The sequence below is a fragment of the Cervus canadensis genome, chromosome 11 (assembly GCF_019320065.1).
Source record: "Cervus canadensis isolate Bull #8, Minnesota chromosome 11, ASM1932006v1, whole genome shotgun sequence".
Classification (NCBI taxonomy): Eukaryota; Metazoa; Chordata; class Mammalia; order Artiodactyla; family Cervidae; genus Cervus; species Cervus canadensis.
The window spans coordinates 19,859,019-19,872,052 of record NC_057396.1 but is presented as its reverse complement, the minus strand read 5'-3'; positions in this window follow the sequence as shown (position 1 = coordinate 19,872,052).

Here is a 13,034-nt window from a genome sequence, read left to right as displayed (position 1 = left end):
ATGGTAATTTCCACTAAGACAAAAGGGCAAAATATTTATAATACTCATAATGTAATATAAAGCCAAAAGAAAGCATGGCATTTCCAATTAAAAGCAACCACATTTTCTTTTAAAAGTTATGCTAAATTCCAGGATGCCAACATTCAGTGGCTGGGTGCCAACTTCCAGCTGGCCTTCCTCAGGAACAGCTTTTGTCAATCTTTTTCCCTGTGAATAGGCCATACTTTCCTATTTTGTATGTCTTTAATTTTTGTTAAAAACAAGATTTTGAATATTATAATGTGGTAACTCTGGAAACCAGATTCTGCCTTCCCATCAGGTAATGTTGTTAAGGGCTGTAATTATCCATTTGTCTAGTAACTTTTCTAAACTGGTTTTGAAAAGACTATGTTCCTATTGAATGTGGTCACTGAAGTCTCTTTTCTGTTATCTCAGTGGCCAGCCAGTGACCTGACAGATTTTCATGTATGTCAAAATCTAGCAGCCTCTTTCCTCATTAAGCATTCCCCTAACAACTGGAGTTCAGAACAAGCTGACCCTGACAGATTTTGCTCGCTTAAGGGAGGTCTCTCAGTGGAGAGACCAATTCTTTGAGGTCCTTATTCTACCATTTCCCATGACATCACTTGGTAGCCACTATGAGTATCTGCCAGGCACTGTACTATGCACTTTATGTGGCATCATCTCTCTTAACCCTCACAACAACCCTATAAGATATAGCCATTTTACAGAGGAGGACACTCAGGCAGAGAGAGAGAGAAACAACTTGCCCAAAGTCACTCAGTGAACAGGTAGTGAAGCTGGGTTTTGAAGAGCGGGCTACACCACTTCAGAGCCTACACCTTTACCTAAACACCCTAAGGGCTCCCTGAGCAGCTCCTTCATCACCTGGGATCCCCCAGAATAACCAGCTTCCCTGGGTCAAATGACAAGGAGAGGGTATGGGTGTGCCTCGCTATCACAACAAGCAGGCTGCATGCTCCAGCAGTGCGCCTCCAGCCTCCACTTCTCTGCCACCACCTCCAAGATAAGTTGCAGTGAGTGAGTCCTAACCCAACAAGCTAGGAATGAATTTCATATTTGTCATTCATCGCCCAACCTGATGCCTCAGCTCAGATTCAATGTGGAGGGTGACGAATACTGGAGCCTCAGCAAAGACACTATCTGAAACTGGAAAATGTTTAGACTCAAAGAAATCTGGTGTAGATGAATTCAGACAAGCAGTACAGACATTTCTGAGCACTGGATTAGGAGGCAAGAAATCTATTAATTTCCACTTCTGCTGCTAAGTAGAAAGGTGATCTTAAAGAAATCACTTTACCTTCTTCTGCCTCAGATTTTTTATCGGTTAGATACAAGGCTGGCCCGCAGGTGGTATCTCAGTCCTCCTCCAAGTGTAAATTTTGATTTCTTGGTCACACCCAGACTAGTCCTAAGGGTCTAGTCAGAGATGCCAAGTAGGTGTACCTTATGTGATACCTGACTGATTGGCAGAGGCTGCTGAGGACACTGTTGAGGATTCCAAAGCAAAATCTAGGATCAAAAATTCTTCATATTCAACTTGTGATATCTTCCTGGGGCTCAGGAGGCAGGAATTGAAGCAGAACAGGCTCCAAATATTTGCCATTCTTGGTCACTCCTTAAGTGAATCCATAAGTGGCAAGCACGTCACGAGCAGCAGAAGAGTAAAGGAATATGTACACTCACGGTCTCAGGAATAGCTACTCCTGATCCTCACTAATGGGAAAGTGATACACCAAAAAGAAAAAGAAAAAAAAAAAAACCACAGGCAATGACAGGGAAGCCCAGAGTCCGCACTTAATGCACAGAAAGAGATGGACAGTGTATTGCTGCCACACGCCCTGGCCCAACCTTGCCCTTCCACGTGTGTGCTCTGGTTGCAGCTTCATGTTCTGTAAATTCAATGCATTCTCACCCTGTGTCAGAAACTGACTGCCTCCCCACTTAAGGGAAGTGATCATTCATTCTGAGAAAGTAGTAGAAAGAAAATTGTGCTGTGCTGTGCTAGGTCATGTCTGACTCTTCGCAACCCTATGGACTTCAGCCTGCCAGGCTTCTCCATCCACGGAATTTTCCAGGCAAGAATACTGGTGTGGGTTGCCATTCCCTACTCCAGGGGATCTTTCTGGACTAGGGATCGAACCTGCATCTCTTGCATCTCCTGCACTGGCGGTGGATTCTTTACCATCTGGGAAGCCCAGGAAAGAAAATTAATGTCTTTCAAATCCCATTACCTCTGAGACCTTCACACATGAGAAAGTTCCAGATCTAGTCAACAGTCCAACTATAGTATCAACCATCAAGCAAGAAAAAGATTAGAACAGTGAGGACATTTAGACAGTATCTTATTGCCTATCAACCCCCACATTATTTTTTAAAGTAAATGTTGAAAATATTATTAAGTAAAATTATATTATTTCATAAGAGAGGTTGTTTTGGCAATTGCCTTAAAGGATAAATTCTGAAGCCAGACTGCATGGCTCAATTTCATTTTACCACTTATTAGTTGTGGCATGTCATATAAGTTAATTTTCTGTACCTTGGTTTCTTCATTTCTAAAATAGAGAGAAAAATAGTAGCTACCTACTGGTTGTTATAGAGATTAAATCAGTTAATATATATAAAGCACCCAGAATAGCATCTGGCACAAAGCAAGTACTATGTAATTATTTAAGGCCACAAAGGGCATCACAAATTGCACATTGATGTACAAGAAAGCCAAGTATTATAACAATATAATATGTGAAAATGGTGCCCATAACAAGGACTAAAATCTCTAATTTGTAACTGTTAAAAGAAATGGCTAATGTCTGACTTTTCACCATCTTTCTTCCTCCAGCCTCACCTTCACCTCCACCCCCCAGGCTTCTAAGTAGAATGTCTTCTAGCTTTCTGGATCAGCTCCTAGGCTCTCTCTTCTTGTAAGGAATCCAAATAATGGCTAAAGGAGTTAAATTATCCTAAATAATAGAGATCTGGATCAAAGGAGAGGGTGGGGGAAGAGAAAGCAAAGGCAAAGTTTGGGTCAAGCAATTTGTAAGGCCTGAGACAGAAAGCTCTGGAGCCTCTATGGACTGAAAGTAGAGGCTAGGGGTTATGTCCCTGGCATCACTCTTGGTTACAAACTGGTTCTAGTAATGTCCTTCAAGAGATACAAGTGAAAATCAGAAATATTTTATTTCTGATTGCTGGACTGTTTGTTTAAATATGGCACAGCAGTGAAATCAGGACATAAGGACCACCCCCCACCCTGCTTTTATGTAAGTTATATCCATATATATAGATAAAGTTAAATGTATATACCTGATATAACTGGGAAGTAATTTAACATTTGCAAAAATAGCTGCATATTTATCGATGCATACATATATAACCTATATGTAAAAATAACTTTAGATTCAGATGCTTGAGTCCAACAAACTCAAAAAGTCTTTGGCTAAAATAAAATGTGTAGATAAAGCACATGTAAAGAGTTTGGGATTCTTTTTGAAAGTCATTGAATCAGTTTTTCCTTTTTTTTTTTCAATCCAAACCAATCTAGGTTCAAATCCCAGCTCTTCTACTTACTAAGTCACTTTGAACAAGACTCAATCAGATTCCTCACAGTAAACTGGGGCTGACTCCTACGTTAAAGGGCCTGATGAGTGAGACACTGGACACATTGTGGCTGACATAATGCTAATTCACAATAAATCAATCAACACAAAAAACCTGTCAGTTAACCACACAGACACCAACAACAACCTCAAATGAATGGATGGATGATGTCATACCCCACAATCTGGTTAGGTTGCATTTTTCCTTTTCTAAACATAGTTTTCTCCTTCAGGAGAGGAACCTTGATGTCCCCCCAGTACTGATTTTGGGGAATTACTGAAAGTTATTATAGCAACAAATTGAGCCCGTTTGCCGAAAAACACATATTGCCTCAGGGTTGCCACGGATCTGTCAGCTTTGTACTCCAAAGGAACCCTGTTCCTAGGGGCTAAACAGATGAAACATAAAAGGCATTCTTTGCAAAACCAGCTGAGGCCCCACTGCCTACAGTAAGCCCACTCTACACTAGCCAGGATGATAACTACCCACCAATCTTCACTGTCTATCCTACCATAAAGTGAATACCCTAGTGATCCCCTGAGTGAGGGGTGCTAAGCAATTTACTAAAAGACCCTTGATTCAGAATTCTAGCTTCTCTGTACTTAAATCAGTAGCTGAGGACTAAAACAAATGTTAACCCACAAATGGAAATGGAAAATCCCCAGGAAGACAAAGTTAGCCCTATAAACAAGTTTAGAGGAAGAGAGGGGATTCTGAAGGAGAAATTTAAAATTCACTTTTGGAAATGTAAGTTTGAGATGTCCAAAAGACATCCAACTATCCATATGTGGTTCTATCTGTGGAAATAAAAACTTTAAAAAGTAAAAGCCCACACTAGCTCTATTTCATCATGCTGTCCCCAGGACAGTGCTCACATTTATTAAGACATTTGTGAAAAGTGAAAAGGGGTTTTTAAATTTAATTCTTCTTTTTTTTTTTTTTTTGGCCTGCACTGCACAGCCTATAGGACCTTAGTTACCTGAACAGGGATCAAACCTGTGTCCACTGCAGTGGAAGAGTAGAGACTAACCATTGGACCACCAGGGAAATCTCCATACTTATTATCATACAAAATTGGGAATTTTCATTGACTAGTAAATGTTTGTATGAGGGTGAACTTGGGCTTCAGTACTGAGGACTTGTTTTTTGAGTGTCTTTGAGAATACATGCCTGACTGATTCTTGTTAATATTTGACAGAAAACCACAAAATTCTGTAAAGCAATTATCCTTCAATTAAAAAAATAAAGTGGTAAAAAAAAAAAATCAGAATACATGCCTGAGATGTCATTTCTTTAGCCAACAACCAGGAAAGGAAGAAGAAGGGGAAAGTAATTCTAATTCTCTTTTCTAATGATTAATACTTCTGTCTAGATGATGACAGAATATTGGGAGCAGCAAGTGGGTGGATTTTGAAGGAAGCAAAAGCAACTGATGAAAGCATAACTGCTGCTTTGAAAAATCTTCCAATGCAAGAATCACTCTACCCGACCTTTGTGGTAAAAGCAGTTCTCTCGGGAGAGATAAGTGTTTATGTGGGGCACTTTCCAAAATGTCTGTCTTGCAACAGAATCTTGTGGAACTAACAAGGATGTTTCTATATGCAAGGGAGACTAGGAATATCCCAGACATAACAAAAGCAAAATGAGCACAGTCTGCTCCCCATCTTTAAGACAATTCCATTTCCAGGAAGAATGTAAAAGTTTGCGGTTTAAAAAATAAAAAGGACACTTATCACAGATCTTTTTTCACTCTTGCAAAGTGAAATATACTTTGCTCCCCTGGGATCAAACAAGGCATGCTACACACTCCCTGCCGACCTGCCCAGCCTCACCTCCTGCTAGTCTTGGTAACACATTACACACTAGATGATGTTTTAATCCCCCCCTCCCCACGAGTGTGACATGGATCTGGGGACTTGCTTCTAAGGAACAAAAACACATAAAAGTGATTAGGTTACAAGACGCTGGCTTCCATCCCGCTGGTGCTCACTCTCTCACACACACACACACACACACCCCACTTGGCCCCATCCCTGATTCGCTCCTCACCCCCTCTTCTCACTCTCCCTTGCCTTCTCACTTGCTCACCCTGATGAAGCAAGGTGCTCTATGAAGAAGCCTACAGGGCAAGAAAGGGAGGGAGGAATGGAGACCTGAGTCCAAAGGAACTGAATCCTGCCAACAATACGTGAGTGAGCAAGGAGGCTGATCTTTCCCAGCCAAGCTTTGAAATGCCTGCAGCCTTATGAGTGACTCTGAGCCAGGGGTCCTAGCTAAGCCACATCCAGGTTTCTGGCACGTGAACAATGTGAGATAATAAATGTGTGCTGGTAAGCTCCGATGTTTGGAGTAATGTGTTACGCAGCAGTTGATAACTAGCATGGCCACCCCGCAGGGTGGAAATAAGGGGAAACAGAGGTCATGTAAGAAGCGTTAGCACAATGCCTGACACCACAGTAAGCGCACACAACGTCAGTTCCAAACTTCTCCAGCCACTCTATTTCCACTGCCACAGTCACCCTCATGACACTGTCAGCTCATAACCAAAATAGCCTGTTTGTGGCTTCTCAAATATATATTGTACCTCTGCTTTAATTATTAAAGAAAAGGGTGTAGTGATCACAAGAATATCCATATTAAAAATAAAGATTAAATACCTCCCTTCCTGGGACACCCGTGGTGATCCTCCTTCAATGATAAGATCCCTTCCCAGGTGCCAAGGTCATACTGACTCGCTGTGTATGTGCTGATCTGGCTTTTTTGAAACCTTGAAGGAATGTACCCCTGGCTTGTTTGATGTTTTTTATTCTGACAAGACATAAAACTGTGCTGAAAACCGTGCTTCTCTGGAACAGTTTCTCAGAGTTATCTAGAGGCAGTCTTCTGGACTATGGTCCTCAGTTTGGCTCAAATGAAACTTTTTCATATTCCTATTACAGATTGTCTATTGATTATTTTCATCAACACCCTTAAAGAATAAAAATCGAACTGATATTCAAGGCTCCTCCTGTTGTACCCATTCTGTATCTCCAAGCTGACTTCCCATGACCCTCTCACACTGCATCACCTTCTATCAAGATTAACCTATTTGGAGACAAACTTAAGATAGCAGAGGAGTAAGATGGGGAGAGCAACTTCCCCTCCACACATACATCAAGAATTCCTCAGCATGTGGAACAGCTTCTACAGAACACCACCTGAACACTGACAGAAGATCCCAGACTTCCAAAAAGGCAATCCAATCTCCCCAAAATGAAGTGGGGCAAAAGATAAAGATTAAAAAGAGAGAGAGAGAAAGGATTTCGGGATGGGGACCTGTGCCTTGGGGAGGGAGACGTGAAGGGGGAAGTTTCTGCAGACTCGGGAACTCCCTCCCAGGCAGGGACAGGGAAGAGGGAGCTTCAGCGCCTCAGAGGGGAGCGCAACGACAGGTGCTCAGCAGGCAGAACGGAGAGAATTCGGCCCAGAGACCGCTGCTGAGCAGCCCGTCCCAGCTGAGAAGCGGCTGACACGGCCTCGCGCAGAGAGTAGGGCCTGGGTACTCAGGCTCGGGCTCCAGGGGTCGGACCCCCGGGAGAGGGCCAGGGTTGGCTGCCGTGAAGATCCTCTCAAAGGGCTGGTACGACACAGCTGGGGGAGTCCAGGGGAAAGCCCGGGCCTCCCAGAGAGGCACATGCGTCACTTCTGTGGGAACACTCTAGCTCTGCGGGGTTGCAGGACGCAGGACCCTTGCCCTCGGAAGAGCCATCGGGGGACGAGCCGGCTGCAGCCTGTAGCTCCAGAGGTAGAAAAGCCGCCGCCAGTGCCAGAGGCCAGGAGGACCCTACGGTCTCCACCACCGAGCTGTGAGCGGGCACAGGGGTCACTGCCCACAGCTTCCTGAGCAGCCTGGCACTGCCCAGAAGCCCACAGCCCGACACCACCGCCCTGGGGAAGTGCACATCTGCCTCTGCCTGGGACGACCTCCCGCAGGGCCCGGCCCCACACACCCTAACTGTGTCTTGAGGGCCACCTACAGGCAGAGGCGGACCCCAAACTAAAACTGAACAGCAGGGGCAGCGTGAGCCAAAGAGAGAAGGGGAAAGCGCCCCTGCAGCCACGGGTGCAGGGGATGATATGCCCAGGATCAGCCTGAGACTGTGGGCTTCAGGGGCAACTGTGGACCTTAGGAGCAAGAACAAGCTGGCGTGGGGGCTTCCCTGGTGGCTCAGGGGTAAAGAATCTGCCTGCCAATGCCGGAGACTCTGGGTTTCGGAAGATCCCTAGGTTGGGAAGATCCCCCAGAGGAGGAAATTGCAACCCACTCCAGTATTCTTGCCTGGAAAATCCCATGGACAGAGGACCCTGGTGGGCTACAGTCCATGGGGTCACAAAGAGTCGACACAACTTAGAGAGTAAAGATCACCACCACCACAAGCTGGGGTAAGGCAAGATCTGAGTCTGAGCTGATTCCACACTGCCAACAACAGGACCAGAGACCTTCCTAGAAATATTGGAGGACTTTCTGAGTGGGCAGAGGGACTCGAGAAAACTGTGTGGAGAGGAAAATGAAAGAATCACAAGGTCATTATTTCACTACCACTCTATCTATATATATTCCTATTTCTTCTTTTTTCTTTTTCATATTCTCATTTTATTCTCTCTATATTATTCCTTTATTTTTCATAACCTACTTTTCCCATTTTTAAAGCATCTTCTTTTTAAATTCATTTTTTCCTACTTTTACAGTACCACTTAGTTATATTGCATTTTTTTTAATGTTTTGATTTTGTATATTTGCTAGTCTAGTTTTTAGTATTCACTTTCACTTAGGGATTTGTTTATTGGCTTGATTCCTCTCTTCTTTTTTGACTCCTGTTTTTATTCTTTTTTTCCCTCTTTTTTCTCTCTTCTTTTCTTTATAAGAGTGTGAGTTTGTTCTTGGCTGTTGGCTGTTGCTCTCTCCATCAATCTTGGAGTTTTTTCTTCTGTGCTGTGTGGCCTGTGAAGTCTTGGTGCTACAGTAAGGGGTCAGGCCTGAACCCCGAGGTAAGAGACCCAAGTCCAGGACTTTGGACCACCAGAGAAGTCCCAACCCCATTGGGAGACAGCTCTCCCAAAGGCCTCCATTTCAACACTAAGACCAAGCCCCACCCAAAGGCCAACAAGCCCCACGGCTGGATGTCTCATGCCAAATCTTTAGCAAAACAGTAACCCAACTCTGCCCATTAACAGAAAAGCTGCCCAAAGCCTCATCAAGTCCAGAAAACCCAAAACATACTGCTGGATACAGCACTGCCCTTCAGAGAGATACATCCAACTCCATTCATCAAACCACAGGTACGAGTCCCCCAAACAAGGAAATTTTCACAAGGCATTGGTCCAAGCCCACTCATGGGGGGCAGACTCCATGATTGAGAGGAACTGAAACCTTCCAGCCTGCAGAAGGGAGACACCAGATACAGTAAATTAAACAAAATGAAAAAACAGACAAACATGCATCAGATGAAGGAACATAGTAAAAATCCATAAGATAAAACAAATGAAGAGGAAATTCTTCTACCTGAAAAAGAATTCAGAGTAGTAGATTCAGAGTAATAGTAGAGATGATCCAAAGTCCTGGAAATACAACAGAGGCACAGATAAATAGACTGGAGGCAGGGATTGAGAAGATACAAGAAATGTTTAACAAGAACCTAAATGAATTAAAGACTAAACAATCAGCAATGAACAACACAATAACTGAGATTAAAAATACACTAGAGGGAACCAATAGCAGAATAACTGAGGCAGAAGAGCAGATAAATGAGCTGGAAAATAGAATGCTGGAAATAACTGAAGCAGAGCAGAAAAAGGAAAAAAGAATAAAAAGAAATGAGGACAGTCTCAGAGACCTCTGGAATAATACCAACATTTGAATTATAGGAGTCCCAGAAGGAGAAGAAAAAAAAAGGTATGAAAAAATATTTGAGGCATTATAGTCTAAAACTTCCCTAGCAAGGGAAAGGAATAGCCACCTAAATCCAGGAAACCCAGAGAATCCCATATAAGATAAACCCAAGGAGAAGCACACCAAGGCACATATTAATCAAACTAATGAAAATTAAACAAAAGAGCAAATATTAAAAGCAGCAAGGGGAAAGCAACAAATGAGATACAAGGGGATGTCCATAAGGCTAACAGCTAATCTTTCAAAAGAAACTCTTTAGGCCAGAAGGAAGTGACAGGATATAATTTATTTCTTAATATAAATTTATTTATTTTAATTGGAGGCTAATTACTTTACAATAGTATAGTGGTTTTGCCATACATTGACATGAATCCACCATGGGTGTGCATGTGTTCCCCATCCTGAACCCATTCCACCTCCCTCCCCATCCCATCCCTCTGGGTCATCCCAGTGCACCAGCCCCAGGCACCCCTTGTACCCCTGATTACACAGCAACAGTATATCTTGCCCAGAGACATTGTCTGGAACCTGTTCTCCCTGGCTAATCTTGTGCCAAAATTATCTCAAAATATATGTCTTGAGAAAGGGCCTAATGAAGCCTATGCTGATTTTTTAGCTAGACTAGAAACTGCTATTTCCTATAATGTTATCAAAAAAGAGTCCAAAATACAAAAAACTGCTTACTTATGAAAATACAAATCAGGAATGTCAAAGACCTATCGCTTCAATTCATGAGACTGGGACTATTATTGATTATTTGAAGGCTTATCACCATTTAGGATAAAACAAACAAACAAACAAAAAAAACCTCAAAAAATACAAATGTTAACTAAAACAATGGCTACTACTTAAAAAAAAAAATTAAAACTATTAAAAAACCTCCAAAAATCTGCCCTCATTGCCATAAACAGATATATTGGACCAAAAAATATCAAAATACATATGATGTTAAAAAAACACCTATTTCAAAAAACTCCAAGCTGGGGACTCCCCGGGTCCCCATCAACAAAAACCAGAGACAAACTCCATCTTTTCCCTCAAACCCTCAACATCCAGCAGTGCTGCCATCCATATACCAGCCCTAAATGATTTTCTTCTTTTTCCTCAAACAGTCCCTTCTAAAATACCTACCAGACTTTTTAGACCCCTACCTCCACAAATCTTCGGCCTTTTACTTGACCGATCTAGCTTGACTTCTAAAAAATTTACTGTTCACTCTAAAATAATTGATTTAGATTATTTTTTTTTAAAAATTCAAATTATGATGTCATCTCAGATACTATGACAATTCAAAAAAAAAAAAGAGACAAAATTGCCCAATTATTTCTTTTACCTTATGTTTCTATTAACTCCTCTAATGATATACAGACAAATGAATTAAAAAATACAAATCAAAAACAATCCTTATGGGTATCATTGATATCTAAATATGCCTGACAAAATATAAATATCAAAATTAATGATAAAAGATTTTCTGGTCTCCTCGATACTAGATCCAATATCACTATTATTTCCAAACACTTATGGCCTAAATCTTGGCCTATACAGAAAATTTCTTACCAAATTACAGAAATTTCTCAAACCAAAATACAAGAAGTCTATCAAAACATTCAAATTTATCCTTGTGAAGGCCAGCCTGCAACATTACAACCTTATGTGATAAATGCACCCCTTAATCTAATAAAAAAAAGATTTACTTATGCTATGACAAACTCAAATATACATTCCACATTTTTCCTAAGGGCCACTGCTCATTTACCAAACAATACAATTATTAAAATAACTTGGAAAAATGACAAGCCTATTTGGACAGAGCAATGACCCCTTACAAAAGAGAAATTGGAGACTACTAAGAAACTCATAACAACACAATTGAAATTAAAACATATTGAGGAATCTTATTTCCCTTGGAACGCTCCCATTTTTGTTATAAAAAAGAAATCTAACAAATGACATCTCTTAACAGATCTTAAAAAAGTTAATGCATCTATGAAACCTATAAATGCATTGCAACCAGGAATTCCATCACCTACCACTATTCCTCCAAACTGGCATATTATTATTATAGATTTATGGGATTGCTTTTTTAGTATACCTTTACACCCTCTAGACCGAGAGAAATTTGCTTTCTCTCTTCCTTATCTTAATCACACTGGACCTCATAAACGATACCAATGAACTATACTACCTCAAGGAATGATGAATTCTCCTACCATATGTCAATATTATGTAGCCAAGGCCCTTAAACCTATAAGAAAACAATTTCCTGACTTTCTTGTTATTCATTACATAGATGATGTATTGTTTTCAGCTCCATCTGTTTTAAAAACTCAACACATGTTTAACATAGCTCAACAATGCTTGAAAGATTCTGGATTAATTATTGCCCCTGAAAGAATCTAAACCTCTATAACTTTCCATTACTTAGGGTTAGTTATTAATAGACAACACATTACTCCTCAACTAATACAGATTCATACTGATAAATTATCAACCTTAAATAATTTTCAAAAACTTTTAGATGATATAAATTGGATTAGATCCTCCTTAGACATTGCTAATTATCAACTGACTAATCTATTTAATTCTTTAAAAGGAGATCCCAATTTAAATAGCCCTTGTTCACTTTCACGAGAGACACAAGTAGAACTCAAGTAGAACACAAGTAGAAATTGCAAAAGCAATTTCTTACACGTATTAGACTTGATTTACCTCTAAAATTATTTATACTTGACTCTCTTCATTCCCCCACAAGACTTCTTGCCCAACTAAAACACCCAATAGAATGGATCTATACCCATTTTAGAGGGACAAAATCACTTACACCCTATCTTGATTTAATCGCTCTAATTGTTATCAATGAAAGAAATAAAACTAACATTAATTGGCTCCGACCCTCATAAAATTGTTGTACCTATTAATAAATCTCAATTCAAAAACACATTACAAACTTCTACTGATTTCCAAATAGCTTTTCTGGAATATTTTAGAAAATTTTCATTTCATTATCCTTCTAACAAGCTCTAGAATTTCTTCAAAAATACTGAATTTATTATCTCCCACATCGTCAGCTCACAGCCTATACCTCAAGCTGATGTTTTCTATATAGATGAGACTAACAACACCAAAGCCTCATTCTAGTCTATTAAAGAATGTAAAGTCTTTCATACTAAATTTCACTCTGCTCAACAAAATAAATTATATGCTCTTATTCAAGTTATCCACCTACATCCTTACCCCATTAATATAATCTCTGATTCCTTATATTCAGTTTTTGTATTAAAAAATATAAAAACCTCCGCTAAACTCCAATCAACCTGTTATTCAGCAACTTTTTTTAGAACTACAATCTATTATTAGAAAACGCACTTCTCCCATTTATATTACTCATATCCAAACACATTCTTGCCTTCCCAGGTCTATGACTCGTAATAATGAACAAGCTGATAAACTTGTTTCTTTTGCTACTCCTGAAAAACAACATGCT